The sequence below is a fragment of the Xiphophorus couchianus genome, chromosome 6 (assembly GCF_001444195.1).
Source record: "Xiphophorus couchianus chromosome 6, X_couchianus-1.0, whole genome shotgun sequence".
Taxonomy (NCBI): domain Eukaryota; kingdom Metazoa; phylum Chordata; class Actinopteri; order Cyprinodontiformes; family Poeciliidae; genus Xiphophorus; species Xiphophorus couchianus.
Genome location: NC_040233.1, coordinates 25,471,041 through 25,477,369, shown reverse-complemented (window position 1 = coordinate 25,477,369; position 6,329 = coordinate 25,471,041). Strand labels below are relative to the sequence as shown.

General features: G+C 38.8%; 1 non-coding gene across 1 annotated transcript; it reads left to right on the top strand.

Annotated features, from left to right (window-relative positions):
- The first annotated feature begins 3,494 nt into the window (after positions 1-3,494).
- On the top strand, positions 3,495-3,577 carry trnal-uaa (transfer RNA leucine (anticodon UAA)). The gene has a single exon. It is a non-coding gene; the product is annotated as a tRNA-Leu (tRNA).
- Positions 3,578-6,329: the final 2,752 nt, after the last annotated feature.

Here is a 6,329-nt window from a genome sequence, read left to right as displayed (position 1 = left end):
GCTGTCTGGTCACTCTGCCTTGCACTTCAGGCAGCAAAACTAATCATTGTTTGACAGTTTGCTGCAGAGTTCCTTGAAAACATTTCAAACTCTGTTTTGATTTTCCTCAGCCACAGCGCCATCTCACTCATTGACCCGTGACTCTGCAGGTCAGACAGAGGGAATTCGCCGCCAGAGTTTCTCCGCTTCGATGTGATTCTCTGGTCTCCCTACTGTCCAGATCAGATTGTTTGAGTTGTTTGGAGTCTCTGAGGCAGTTTGTCATCACCGCTGACGGCAATTTTGCGTCTTCTAACTTAAAATTTCACACATCCCATGAATCCCCGAGACAATGTTTGAGACACGACAAAGTTTCCAGCAGCGTATCCGTGACCGGGCCAAAGTGACCCTGGTGGGACTGTTAATTTTCTTCAGCAGCGTGAGGCTGTTTCGTTTGCTTTTGAAATCAGTTTTATTGTTCCCTGATGGGACATTCAGCTCTGTGGCATTTAGAAAACAAAATTTTTACAAGTGGATCCCATGAGGCAAACACACCACAGCACAACTGAGGACATGGTGACTATATGTAACGCTTGATGGTGTTTGGAAAAGACTGCAAAATTAGCAAATTAATGCCTCAGATTCTCAAATCAGCTTTGTCTGTTGGGAAGATAAGATTATGAGTCCAGCTTTCTCCACCGGGTGTGTATGTGAATAAACGTATTTTTATTCATACAAAACAGGAACATTTACAACCTTTTGTTCACGCAAACAAGCCAGTATTGTAAAAACAATTAAAGTTATAAACAACACGTTGCTGGCGACCAAAGTTACCTATATAAGATCAGGTTCAGATGGGAAACGCACACATTCCTCTCTCCGGCTGATTCAAGAAGATCTCAAAACATTCCCATGCAAAAAGAAATATCTCTTACCTTCAGCAAGTTCTGTTTTGCCTCAGGCTCCGTGAGGCATGACTGGAAAACCTCCTGAGGGACAAAGGAGGTAGCGGGAGATAAGGCGGAGGTCAGCCATCTTTAAAAGGCTCAAGCTGAAGAAGAAAAAGCTTATTTAAGCAGTTGGTAACAAGGAAATTGCTATTTTTTGGTCACTATTATGACCATTGATGAGATTTGACAAACCGGTAAGTTGGGAGTTTTGCTTTTCTTGCTTTACATTCCCCAAAACATTTGATCTTAGATTTTTGTTGTGATTTTTTGCTTGCCTTGTGGTGCTACTTTCATTCTTTAAAAACTTAAATATCTAAATTTTGGTTATTTACCATATTGATCACAGACTACAACTTGGGCATCAAGTAAGGCTGACCTGCCACCTGCAGGTAGGATCTAGAAGTCACTTAAACTCAATGTTTTTGGCCATTTTTGCAGAAAATATACAATAGACTAACAATTTTACTTTAGCTTGAAATGTTAGGATTTGTTCATTTCGCATGCTGTCTATTCCTACTTATTGTTGCAGCATCACTGCTAACGCCGAGCAAAAATGAATGCTAATAGCACATTTTCGTCCTGAATGCTACAAACAAAACAAAATCAGCATGTTAATTATGCCTCTGAAATTGTTTGCATACTTCAGCCAGTGAATTTTTTTAATAGCCTGAGGAAAGAATCACATCATCCTGGTATGAATGCAAAAATGCAGAACATGTTCAGTGAATATAGAATAAATCTACTAAAGACACAATCAAGGGCTCCTGTGCCAGTTCATTTATTAATCACTAACATTCTATTGATCTGTGCAACAAGAAAACATATTGTGTTTTGTTGCTGCATTAAACAAAGAGATGATATTAAAACCACTTCAAAAGCTCAGACTAAATAGCTAAAAAGCTATTTCTCTTTTTTATTTGACATAATTTGATACAAATATATAGGCAGCTCTGTAGTGTTGAAAATACAGCAGAGCTTTAGGCCGAAACATGCTGTAAACCTTTGCTTCTTCTCAGCAAACAAAGTAAAACTGGAATCTCTGGTGTTTTTATCCAGTGGAAACACTGAAGATCAACAATGCTGGTAGGATTCAACCTCTGGGGCAAAGTTCTTATCAAAGTTCCCAGAGTGTAATAAAAAACAAACCTTCAATCTGCTGCTATAACAGCCTCAATTCTTCTGGGTTCAGTTTTTCCACCTGATTTTAAAGCTGGAATCAACAAGAACAGCAATGAGGTCAGCCACTTTTGTCGGATGAGAGGGTTTCTTGTTTCAGTCCGTCCCGAAGGCGTTGAGCAACACAACCGGAAGATAATTTATTTTGCGTTGCAGTGGTGAGACATGAAAAAGCTTTAGGAGGTGATATCAGGGAGCAGAGACTGGAAAGGACACATTGGCACATCAGAATCAAGCTCAGGTTAAAGAGAAATATTCAGCTTTTCAGCATCTCCATGGACCGAACAGGGAAGTGGAGAGAATTGTAGCAGCAGCAACGTCACGAGGGAATCTAGCCTTTGAGGCGGAAAAGAGAAAAAAAAGATGGATGAAGATCCGATGGGAAGCTAACACAGAGAAGTAAAACATGTTGCTCATCCTCACCTTGACAGCTTCCTGCTTTTCGGGGAATTTTCCTTCATCTATTTACTTCCTTAAGCCATCTTCACATGCTGTTTTTTTTCTTGTTTTTTTTAAGTGTATATTAATTAAATGCAGGCAAAATCAGTCATGTTTATACATAAAATATGGGAGTCAAGGTAAGGGGATTGTCAGAGTACATTGGACTCAGGTTATTGGATCTTCTGGGACATCATGGAGGCTTTTTCTCTAGAGCTCTTGAAGACTCAGGAATGAGATTGATGCCTTAAACAATGCCATCCACTAGGATGGCCGAGTGGTTACGGTATTGGACTTAACATCCAATGGGAGCCAGCCCACATGGGTTTATATCCCACTGCTGGTAGAGGATAAATATTTAATTCATGAGTGTTCCTGGTCAAAATATGCACAAAAATACAAGTTAAGTACTCAAGGAAACCATGAATCATGACAAATAGACTTACACTCGTAACTCCCAGGCACTTGGAGGTATTGTGCATGTTCTCTGAGCCTGTAGATCACAAGTGTCAAACTGCAGTGTCCTGCAGTTTTTAGATGTGCAAAACACTGGAATGAAATGGCTTAATTACCTCCTCCTTCTGTAGATCAGTTCTCCAGAGCCTTGCTAATGACCTAATTATTCTATTCAGGTGTGATGCAGCAGAGACACATCTAAAAGTTGCAGGACTGCGGCTCTTGAGGACTGGAGTTTAACACCCCTGCTGTAGATGAAATTCATTGCTGACCTTGCTCACCAGTTTTCTATATTGACAAATACCCATAATATGACTGTTTCAACACATCCTTAACCTGTCTGAGCAATTTCCTCCCCCTTGCTTTTTGTTATCTGAAAGTCCTCATATTTTCTCATGCAAGGTTCCATATTTTCTAATCTTTTCCATAAGCTCTCCAAAATATAACTGAGTCAATTACAAAAATGGTTCAATGTGAGCAAGCAACTGCGGACAAACCAGGATGGCCGAGTGGTTAAGGCGTTGGACTTAAGATCCAATGGGCACCAGCCCACGTGGGTTCGAACCCCACTCCTGGTAGAGGTAACTTAGTTAGTCTCCATCAAAAGAATTTATGGTCAAAATACAAGTTAACTACTGATGGAAACTGTGAATCATGACCAATAACTTATACTCCTAACTTCCAGGTACTTTGAGGTATTGTGGCTGGATCAGATTTCATGGTGACTATGCACTTCGGTATGAAACCACTCACCAGTTTATTACGGTTCTCCTCCACGTACTTTTTGTTCTCTGAAAGCCCGACTCTCAGAACACAACTTATTTGCTGAAAAGTCACTTCCATCCCTGTCTTCCACATACGTGGAGGTATTGGGCAAGTTTTATCAGACTTGTGGATGGTTGAGGTTTCACTGTTGAGCTTTCTAGGCAATGAAATCACTCAGGAGTTTCTATATTTGTGACAAATTCCTGTAGTATAACTATTTCAACACATTGTGCCTCATCTGTACTTAGAGTCTGAGCAATTTCCTCTCACATACTTTTTGTTTTCTGAAAGTCCTCATATTCCCTCATGGATGTATCATTCAAGGTTCTATATTTTCTAATCTTGTCCACCAGCTATCCAAAATTTAAACGTGTACAAACCAGGATGCCCCAGTGGTTAAGGCGTTGAACTTAAGATCCAATGGGATCTTAAGTTCAAACCTTTGTGGGTTTGAACCCCACTCCTGGTAGAGTCTTCATAGGCAAACTATATCTTAATCTGACGGTGAAGGCTTAGATGCTCAGCTTCTACAATGCATTGTTGTTTATACACCCAAGTATGGTGTATATGTCTCATCCTTACCCAGGAGCTGGGCTTTCTCTTTCTTCATATGAGTTTAGATATTTTCTAATCGCTTCTATCAGATGCGCTTAGAGATTTTGCCATAATTGATCCACAAATAGCACTGATTCAACCTTCTAAGAACACGTATATAAAACAGTTCAACGTGAGTTTGAAGCAGAACAGGAACCAGGATGGCTGAGTGGTTAAGGTGTTAGACTTAAGATCCAATGGGCAACAGCTCACGTGGGTTTGAATCCCACTCCTGGCAGAGGTAGTTTGTTTGTCTTTCAGGGCAGGAAAGAATTTTGTTTAACTACAACAAAGTCTGATGTTTAGATTTCTATAAAATATTTAATTTGACATTCCATATGTAAGTTTCTGCAGTTAGTACGACCTTTTAGTGTTTTTGCCTTCAAAACTATTGTTACTCTTTGTTGTATTGTAATTTTGAGCTGAAATCAGGACAAATGAACATCTTCACACTTTAGTTGTGTTTCTTAATAGTTATAAAATATCACCAACTTACCAAGAGTCAAAGAGAGATTTAGATCTGACATTCAACGCCCTGAAAGAAAAACATTTCATTAATCAACTGAAGGTCAGAAAAGGTCCTTTTTTTGTCTTTGAGAAAACTGTGTCTATAGAAAATTGTCTTTGCCAGCTTAGAGATGTCTAGTGAAAAACCAAGGAGATTAAGAAGGAAAAAAAAGGAGAAGCAAAAGTTTCAGTGCAAGATTTCCCCAAAATACAGAGTTTTTTTGGGTTTGAACAACAAACCCTTTAGGTTTCTGGTTGGTGAACTTTGAACTTTCAGGTGAACCAATGTCAGAGGATTTCAAAAGTCAGATAGGATAAGGACAAAATATATGGAGCTAAATTGAGGCCATAAAGTTTTATTCGAAACAAAGAAAATGGAACTGAAAAAAAACCCACCCTTGAATCTGAAAAGCAGTTTTGAAAAAAAAAATTTTTTTTCAGTTTAAATTTTTTTTGTCCTTTTCAATTTTGCCCCAAATTAGTTCCGTAAAAATATCTTTAAACTACAAAGGCTGACACGACCACATAAACTCTCAGGACGATTTTGTTGACTTCTTGTTGGCATAAACACTTTGTGCAATTATATGGTTAATGGAAATACAACTACTGTTCCAGCAGTTTTCCAGAAGTTTCTTCCAAATTAGTGATGCTTATTCACCACATTAAAGTACTAAATGCGAATAAAGACAAAGGAAAACAAAATAGTTTTGGTTTTTCTTTTGCGTCTTAAAATCTTGTGCCCTGATTGAAGAAATTAATTTGTTTTAAGTGTCATTTTTACCCACTTATTGTAGAGTAAAGGTTTGTATTTCCCAGTTAAAACAAAGCTCTGCCTAAATGATGAAGATGTAAGGATTCATATTCGCTTCTACAGAGGTGGAGAGCTGGAGTTTATTTGTGTTTTCAAGGTTCTCAGACACCCACATGTGTATTTTAGGTTTCCTTTTCTTCTGTCAGCAAGGTGAAGGCTTACAAAGAGAAAACGGGCCGATGCAGCTTCAGTCACAGTCTGTTCATTCATCTGCCTGATGATAAAAACATCTCTGACTGAAGACCTGCTATCAGCAACCTGCAGCAGCCTGAGGAGGAAAATAAGTGAAGCGGAGTTGCAGCCGAGGCGTCCCATCTGTAGCTCAGGTTTCTATTTTAGGCCCAGGGTGACTTTCTATTTTACCAAAGAGTCGAGAAACCAGAGAAATCATTTCTATCAGTGAACAAATTTAAACATTTTCTTTATTTTAGATTTTAATTTTAAAGGATACAGTGCAGATGAGAAGTATTCACCTTCTTGGATATTAAAAGGTGACATATTATGCTTCCTTGCAAAGGTTAGGATAGATCTATGGCCTAAACAAAACATTCATATCATTTTCTGCACAAAATTATCCGTAGATAATGAGATTTTAGCTGCTGCTGGCTGGACCCAACGTTCCCCAACTCAACGTTTACGCTCACATGTAAAAA